Below are 9,409 nucleotides of genomic sequence, written 5' to 3'. Positions count from 1 at the left end.
AAGACCTAAATGTCATACAGGAAACCATCAAAGCCCAGGAGGAGGAAACAGGCAGCAACCTCTTTGACCTCAGCGGCAGTAATTTCCTGCTTGCCACATTTCCAAAGGCAAGAGAATTAAAAGCAAAAATGAACTACTGGGACCTCATCAAAATAAAAAGCTTCTGCACTGAAAAGGAAACAATCAACAAAACTAAAAGGCAACCGATGGAATGGGAAAAGTTATTTGCAAATGACATATCAGATAAGGGATTAGTATCCAAAATCTATGAAGAATTTACCAGACTCAACACCTGAAAAACACATAATCCAGTGAAGAAATGGGCAGAAGACGTGAAAAGACACTTTTCCAAAGAAGACATCCAGATGGCCAACAGATACATGAAAAGATGTTAGACATCCCTCCTCATCAGCGAAATACAAATCAAAACCACACTGAGATCCCACCTCACGCCGGTCAGAGTGGTTAAAATGAGCAAATCAGAGGACTCTAGATGCTGGCGAGGATGTGGAGAAACGGGCACCCTCCTACAGTGTTGGTGGGAATGCAAACTGGTGCAGCCCCTCTGGAAAACAGTGTGGAGTTTCCTCAGGAAACTAACAACAGAACTCCCCTAGGACCCAGCAATAGCACTGCTAGGAATTTACCCAAAGGATACAGGAGTGCTGATGCATAGGGGCACATGGACCCCAATGTTCATAGCAGTACTCTCCACAATAGCCAAAACATGGAAAGAGCCTAAGTGTCCATCAATGGACGAATGGATCAAGAAGATGTGGTTTATCTATACTATGGAATACTACATTGCAATGAGTAAGAATGATATCTGGCCATGTGTAGCAACATGGATGGACCTTGAGGGTGTTATGCTGAGCGAAATAAGTCAGGCAGAGAAGGACAGCTACCATATGTTTGCACGTCTAGGAGGATTAGGAGGAACTTAACGGAGAACCGTGGGAGAGAAGAAGGGGGGAAATAGTGGGGGAGGGGGAGAGAGGCAAACCATGAGAGTCTCTTGAATGCTGAGAGCAAACGAGGACTGATGGGTGGGGGGGGAGAGGGGAGATGGGCATGGAGGAGGGTACTTGTGGGGATGAGCACTGGGTGTTATATGGAAACCAACTTGACAATAAACTATTTGTAAAAAGAAAAAAAAAGAAGACGTGGTTCATACATACAATGAAATACTACTTGGCAATGAGCAGGAATGAAATCCTGCCATTTGCAGCAACATGAATGGAACTGGAGGGTATTATGCTAAGTGAAATTAGTTAGAGAAAGACAGATAGCATATGTTTTCACTCATACGTGGAACTTGAGAAACTTAACAGAAGATCATGGGGGAGGGGAAGGGGATAAATAGTTGCAGAGGGGGAGGGAGGCAAACCCATAAGAGACTCTTAAATACAGAGAACAAACTGAAGGTTGATGGGAGGCGGGGGGAGAGGGCGAAATGGGTGATGGGCATTGACGAGGGCACTTGTTGGGATGAGCACTGAATGCTGTATGTAAGCGATGAATCATGGGAATCTACTCCTGAAGCTAAGAGCACACTGTGTACACTGTATGTTAGCCAACTTGACAATAAATTATATAAAAGGAAATCTTTTGTATCTTGATCTGTATCTTGATCACGGTGGCGGTATATAAATGTGTCAAACCTCACTGAAATGTCCGTTTAAAATGGGTGCATTTTATTGCATATAAACTATACTGTGATAACTTAGATTTTTAAAAATAAGAAAGCACAGCATTCATTGGGCTTCAGTTTGAACAGACTGCACCTTTTTTACTCTTCCATTTGCCCTGGACCTTTCTGCCTGGAGACTTTTTCTTTTTTATTTAGTTTTTAATGTTTATTTATTTTTGAGAGAGAGACAGAGCAGAGTGGGAGACGGACAGAGAGAGAGAGAGAGAGAGAGGAAAACACAGAATCAGAAGCAGGCTCCAGGCTCTGAGCTGTCAGGACTGAGCCAGATGCAGGGCTCCAGCTCACAAACGGTAAGATCATGACCTGAGCCAAAGTCGAATGCTTCATCGACTGGGCCACTCAGGCGCCCCATCTGCCTGGGGACTTTTTCTGAGTGCCACAGGGTCCGCCCTGGAGAAAGTCCAAGGGTTAACCCGACAGCAGCTCTGGTGGACCCCTCCCTGGACCTCAGAGCAGGCGGAGGCGGCACAAGTTCGGTCACAAAGGCCAGCCGGAGGAGGCGGTGGCTGGGGACCTTTCCTGTCGCCTCCTCGCTGGGTGTGTGCGGGCCAAGCCGGCCGCGAGAGGGTGTCGCGCGTGCAAACCCAGCAAGGCCCCACCTCTCAGCGAAGCGCGCCTCCGCCCGCCTGCTCTGGCCACCGCGGGGAGGAAGGATGGGCGCAGGGGACTCGGAGCGCGTGTCCCCAGGTCGAGGACCCCGTCCTCGCGTCCCAAAGGCCTCGGAATCGCACCGTGGCGTCCTGAGATCTGGGTAAACCCGACTGGGCGGGACGGGCACGAGGACGCAGTTCACTGCAGGCCCCGGCCCCCCGGATGCAGGCAGGAGAGAGCAGCCTAAGGAGGGCGGAGCTGGAAAGGACAAGCCTCCCTGCGGGGAGCACCCCGCCGCCGGGGTTGGTCGAGGCCGGCTGATCAGCGTCGAGGCTCACTCCAGACGAGACGGCACCGCTTGGAATCTCCAGGAGCTCTCGGGCCCACTGCGCCCCACTCATCGCCCACTGAGGTGGGTCTTATGCACACAGACCCAATCTGCAAGCTCATGGGCTCCCACTAGACCTCCCCACCAACCCTACTCGGGGAGAGGCCCCGGCACAGCGCATGGCGGAGACCAGCCTCCCTCCCCCAACCCAGCACACGTTCTCATCCTCCCCTGCCCAACACACACACTCTCTCTCTCTGTCTCTCTCTCTTTACCTTTAAAGACTTGGTTCTCAGTTTGCCTTCCCCATGCTGGATTTAGTTTCTTTTCTAAATAGTTTCTACTATAGCACAGAGGACGCACGTCTATCGTGACACTTATTACCCAGTTCATCCCTCAGCCTCTCTCATCTTTCCTAAACATCAGTTGTAAAGCATTTGGGCTCGGGGCTGCTCAGTCCTGGAGGAGATGGCGGGAACACAGTCCACGTGTGCTGCAAGAATATGAGCTTTAGAGCTGAGCAGATCTGGGTTCAAATCCTACTCTGCTGTTTATCCTGTGTGATCTTTGGAAAATTACCTAACCTCTCTGAGTTTTAGATTCCTTGTCTGTGAAATCAGAATAAGAATATGTAACCTTATGGAATTTTGGTGAGGATGAAACGAGACAATTTACATTAAAAAATTCGACACATCAATTCCCACTTTAGCGTGCGCTTTTTCCTGGTCCTGATCTGCCAACCAGTGAGACAGTTACTGAAGGGAGAAACTGGAACTTTATATTGATCATTGACTGGGGGCATATATAGCATTCTGGAGGACATTGCCCTGCCCAGTGTTGGCACTGAATTTGTGTTGACACTGAGGGTCCAAAAGATTGTTCTAGCATTCCTTCAGGCCATTTACTTCAAGGGGATCGCGCACATGGTAAGACCTGTGTATTCTAGGATCATGAGCTCATTACCACACTTAATTTGCTGTTAAATGAGCTCCTTGGTCAGAGGCTATACTTAGTGGAATACCAGGACAATAAATAAAATGTTCTATAAGTCTGTAGATGGTGCTTTTGGCAGAAGCACGTGAACAGGGAAGAAAAATCTATGTCCAGGGTAAGTATCTACTTGTGAGAAGAAGCACTACTCCTTCCATTATGGGAGTGTTCCAATATAATCAACCTAGCACCAAGTGGCTGGCTCCACACCCTAGGAAATTGTGCCAACATTGAGGGTTCAGTGCTGGTCTCTGCTGTTGGCAGGTTGAGTACTTAGCAGTGACAGTAGTCATATCAGACTTGAATAGGAGCCCCAGCGCTGAGCCACACATAACTCCTATCTTTGCCACACGTACACTTTGATTGTGAGCCGTTGACAGAGCCAGGGATGACTGGAGAAGATGGCTGGGGAAAGAAAATGGCATTTTAGTGTCCTGACTATTAAGATTCCCCTCTAATGAGGTTGCACTTTGGTAAACACTCATGTAAGATATGGATATTTTCACACTTCATATCAGTTTAGAATAGTTCAACCACACTCCTCTTTCCCATTATCCTTGTCACCAATTTTCCAAATACATTCCCTCCAATCCTCTGAACTTAAAAGCCAAAGCCACAGTACACACACACATCCCGTTTCTTCAGTGTCTGTCTGTACCTCTGGCCATCTCTGCTTTCAGGCAAGATGAGCCTCTATGCGTACTGCTGTAAGTTCTGCACACTGGGAAGACTTCAGTGTCTCCTCCGAGTGGGGCAGTAGTGCCGCAGCTTTCCACTTTCAGGTAGTAGCTGGAATCATTCCAATCATGCAGAAGCAAGAACCATCAGTGAAGAGGGTCAGGCTCTTTTTTTGTTTCTTAGTCAACTGGTCATAGAGAATTTCTTGTGAGACCATAGGTATGGGTTGAGAAAGAGGAGGCAGTTTCTTTTTGTAAAATATTTATTCATATTTGGGAGAGGGTGTGTGAGCAGGGGAGGGGCAGAGAGGGAGGGACAGAGGATCCAAAGTGGGCTCTGTGCTGTCAGCAGTGAGCCTGATGCAGGGCTTGAACTCACAAGTGTGAGCCGAAATCAAACGCTCAACCCACTGAGGGACATAGGCACCGTGGGAGGCAGTTTAGTAGGAATCAGAGCCAAGGGAATTTGAGGCACATATTCACGCAACTTCCTCTTGCCTTTAGGACTTGCTCAAGTCCTATCACGTATACATACCACTTCCATTGATAATGGAATACTGCTGTGAATTCCCATCTTTATGGCTTAATGGCCAAGAACACCCTGTTTATGATGGGCAGCTCAGGTCATAGGTAACATGGTGATTCATAGTCAAATATTTAACCTCTAGTAGGATCCAATAAATGCTGGAAGCTATCTCTCAAAAGGAAAATAATTATCTGAAGAGAATGGCATAGCTTGATCCATTATCCTAAGAGTTTACTCTGACTCAGCTTCAGAAGCTGCCAAAGGCTCTCTACAGGGTCTGTGGCTCCATAGAGGGCTAGACACTTTAAGGGCCATTGGATGTGACCGATAGTATGGCCCGAGGCGCAGAGACGTTTGCACAGCAACCTGTACCTTTTTGCAGAGCCTTCTCTTGTTCTGGATCCTACTCAAAACTGGCAGACGTTTGGCTTTTCTGACAAATTAGTCAGAGCAGCATACACAAATGAAGAAGAGGTTATTTTCAAAATCCAAAAGAGGCCCACTAAGCACTGTGCCTTTTTCTTCCTGGTGCGAGACGCCAGGGGTATCAGCCTGTCCTTTACCGGAGCAAGGATATTTTATCAGGCTTCCAATCACCAGGATCCTTGGAAATTTACCAGAGTGGCAAGCTCCCTAACTTCTGTAGGATTTATTTCACACCATCCGGCATACATGTGTCTTACCAAAGCGTTTAGGGCACCTGCTACTTCCTACTCATCTGGTCCATCCAGCATCATGGCATCCGCGTGGTTGAAAGAGCCCTGAGGAAAGAGAGTGAAAGTGTATTGCTGGCCTCGCCAGTTGAAAGGAAACTGTTTCTGGTGATCTTTAGGAACAGGTGCAAAGAAAAGATGTTTGCCAGATCAATACCTGAATACTAGGCGCAAAGGGTGTCGTTGCTCCAGTAGAGAAACCATGTCTGTAACGGAAGCTGAAACCGAAGCCAACCTGATTAAGTTTATGATCATGCACTTATTCTCCAAAATCCATTTATTCGTATTCTACACAGAGGAAACAGGCAAACTGGGAGAGGATAATCGCCACCACCACGTCCTTCAAGTTCTGATGGTGACACTCCTCTCTGCAATCTCTCCAAGAATGAGATCGCTTACCATTTTGGTAGGTACAGACCATTCTAGAAGCTTCTGCTTGACATTTCCCACCATAACAGCCTCATTGTATGTGTTAGTGAACCAGTACGGAGTGGAAATAAAAGAAAACCTAGGGAGAGGTTCTTCTCATTCCTATCCCTAATGAGTCACCTGCAAAATGCTACTTCTCATTCCTAGAACTTAGGGCACTGCTGATTTAGAGGTATTAGATCCCAAGGGAAAAATGTCTCCACCCCGGGAGACAAAAATGATCTTATTAAAATGGAAGTAGAGACTGCCACCTGGCTACTTTGAGTTTGGTTTTCAGAAATCTCAACCCCGCAGCTACAGGAAATAAAGGTTTATTTTAAGGCAATCACAGAACAATTCTGCTCCCTTAAGTGTCTTGAGTTTAGAACTTATAGCCCTTTGCTCATAGTTTTCTTTCTCCAAGTTCTTGAGCACACTCAGAAGCAACCTACCCAAGTCAGTCATGTCCAGGTGTCATGTCCAGTTTAGAGCAGGATCTAAAGAGTTGGTGGAGAAGTTTATATGGGACACTGTTGCCTCTCCATCTGGGGGTTGGCTTGGGGTTGCTGTTGGTCAGAAAGGCTCAGATTTGCTGAGAAAAGCTTGTTGTGGTTTGAGGGGAAATGACCACAGCCTAGAACCTGCTGGCACCTGTAATCATGACGGCCTTCAGAAAGTAATTGTTACTGCCACACTTCTCTGCCTTCCAACTTTGGCAACTCTAATCTGGAACTATGCAGGGAAGAGAATTCTGGGAAATAGTTTCAGCTGACCCAAACCAACACAGTACAAAACTGTCATATGCCGTGTTAGCCGCCTGATATTGAGCAAATTGTTTCATGTCTGTGAGTTTCTCTGAGTCTCTTTTCCATCTCAGGATTTGGACATTGTCTTCTGGAACATTGTCTTGGGTTTTCTGGAATATGCCCTGTTGCTGCTTACAGGTCTCTTGATACCTCCCTCACACTGGCCACTTAATGACTCCCTCTCAGCCCCAGGATTTGTGGCAGCCTCTCCCTAGCTGGGGCTACCTCGCTTTTCCAGGTAGCCCTCTTGGACAGTCCACATAGTCCCTCGGAAAACACACAAACATCTATGTTCTGCTAAGCTCTGGATGTGCGGCTTGCCCCCAAGAGAGTTCTCTGGGCTTCCTGTCCAGGCCAGCAAGCCGACCATAGCCACTGGCCTTTAGATCATTTTCAGACCTGAGTCCCTCTGTCCCCCGCTGTCCAGCTGACTGAAGTCAAGCTCTTTTGAGTTCTTTTCTGCAATCCCCCTAAGTAGGGTGTAGTAAGAATCAACACCTAAACCTTCCCCTTGGCTGGGGGAAGGAGGAAGTGGCAACCCTCTCCAGACAGATCTTCACTACCACCTCCCTTTCTATTTGAACTCTTACCCTCTCTTATATAGTCTGGAGGTGAGTAATGGACTATTGATCACCTCTTTTACAAATCTGTAGAAATAGTCTACCATCTTGATTTAGAATGTGGGGGTCATTGAGAGTAGTTGATACCTAGCTTTCTTTTCTGAACTTTGGGGCCTCTGTCCAAATTTTGAGATGAGGAAAGTCCCATTTAACATCCTGTTACCTATATAAAGAGCCTCGCATGGTGCTTGACACATGGTAGACATTCACTAATAGAGGTGATGGCAGATTGCCAAACATGTGGATCGATCCAGCCTTCTAAATGGTTGGAATCCTCTCCCCCTAAACCACACTGAAGAGGAGTTTGTAGCCTCACGTAAGGCCTAAAAGGAAGTTGCTTGGTCCTCCTTATGCTCAGTCTATGTGTCTATTACAATGTTTATAGCCATCTGAGTCTAGTAGCTTCTGTACCCCTGCACAAACCCAGATCCACAACCCACGTTCAGTGACAAATCACAAGCCCAAGGAAGTCAGGAACCAGCTTAGCTGCTCACACTGGGGGAAGAGAGAAATGAACTCCTTCCTGTTCTGAAGTCACATCTCAGCCACCGAAGATGGAGCGGGAACATACAGGCTGGAATCTGTCTTGTCAGTCTCTGTGCTAATCTAGTTTTTATATATTTTGCATATCAGCCTTGTTTGTGGGCATGGAAATACCCCAATCCACAGATGCACAGAAACACCAGCAGCATATGTGTATACATGGCACATGCAGTTACTTTCCTTGAGTTTAAAAGCAGAAGTTACATGAACTTGGAAAACATGAACTGAGTTGACTTGGGGTGTGATAACGTACTAATGAAGCATTCTTCTGCATTCCAAGTCTTTCTGTTGGCCCCCTTAGCCTTTATGACTTCATTTCTTTGGTTGTTAGGTCTCGCAAGTGGCACTGGGAAGGATTAAAGGAGACACAAGCACAGCCTCCAAAAAATCCCAAACCCAGAAATACACCACAGAGCTGTCTTTTTCCAGATTGTATGCACGTACTGAGAAAGATTCAGTTGAAACACTAGGGCAGGGATTGGCAAAAGTCTTCTACAAAGGGTCTGACAGTAAATATTTTAGGCCTTCTGGGACATATGGTCTCTCTGCAATGTCTCAGTTCTGTCCCAGCAGGAAAGTAGTCATAGACAAAACAAACAAGTGAGAACAGTTATGTTCCAATAAAACTTTATTTGCAAAAAGAGTCAGCGGGCCAGATTCAGTCCACGGGCTTTAGTTTGCAGACCTCCACACTGGAATCTAAAGAAGGCAGAAGCCATCAAGACTGGCTTCACAGGTATTCCAAAGGTTGAGAGGGGCTTCATTCTACGTCCTCCAGAAATGACAAAAATCAACTATTTTGGGTTTGGCATTAGTTTTGTTCTATTATGTTCTGTGCTTTGTATTTTGATGTTCATCGGAATGAGTTATCCCAATCCCTCCTTTTTGTCTTTACTTCTCTCTCTGTATATATTTCTCTAAATACTTTCTGTTCTTCATTCTGTCCCCTTGCACCCACAGGGTTTGGAAAATTTAGAATGAGACTCTTTCACAACCATCCTTGCTACAACCCTGGTTTCCTTTTGAGTTGGAGTACAGAGTATTGGAGTACTCTGTATTGGAGTATAGAGGCATGTACAGTAAAGAACACTTGTCTGGATCACTGGGAGGACATACTGTGTGACTGTGAGTCAATCACCTAACCTCTCTGAGCCTCCCTTTCCTCAACTGTCAGATCAAAGTGTTGGCTAACTGATCTCTAAAAGTCCTTCTAGATCAAAGCTTATGATTTTGGGAAGCTGCAGCCTCAACCTGAGGCAACTGTCTGGGACCATTAATTATGACGTCACTCACAGACCTTAATGAGACTGGTAGGAGGTCACAGAAATTAGCCACATGATCTCTGGCAGTTGGCGACCTTCCTAAGGCCTTCACAGCTGAGGTGAGGATACCAGCTAATGTGAGAGAATCCAGAGTGTCCAGCCCACTGACAAATGACTCCAGAAACCCCAATGCTCCAGGAAAAAATGCATTCCTAAACTGCCTTTGAAGTTGCT

At 46.5% G+C, this 9,409-nt stretch overlaps 1 long non-coding RNA gene across 1 annotated transcript; it reads left to right on the top strand.

Annotated features, from left to right (window-relative positions):
- Window positions 1-2,260: 2,260 nt before the first annotated feature.
- LOC120247142 lies at window positions 2,261-8,932 on the top strand. Its single transcript, XR_005532231.1, has 3 exons — window positions 2,261-2,714; window positions 5,833-5,942; window positions 8,874-8,932. It is a non-coding gene; the product is annotated as an uncharacterized LOC120247142 (long non-coding RNA).
- The last annotated feature ends 477 nt before the right edge of the window (window positions 8,933-9,409 follow it).

Source organism: Hyaena hyaena, unplaced genomic scaffold (assembly GCF_003009895.1).
Source record: "Hyaena hyaena isolate Hyena2069 unplaced genomic scaffold, ASM300989v1 scaffold_505, whole genome shotgun sequence".
In the NCBI taxonomy this organism is placed as follows: Eukaryota; Metazoa; Chordata; class Mammalia; order Carnivora; family Hyaenidae; genus Hyaena; species Hyaena hyaena.
Note: the sequence above shows the minus strand (reverse complement) of the source record. Positions and strands in the feature narration are given on the sequence as shown.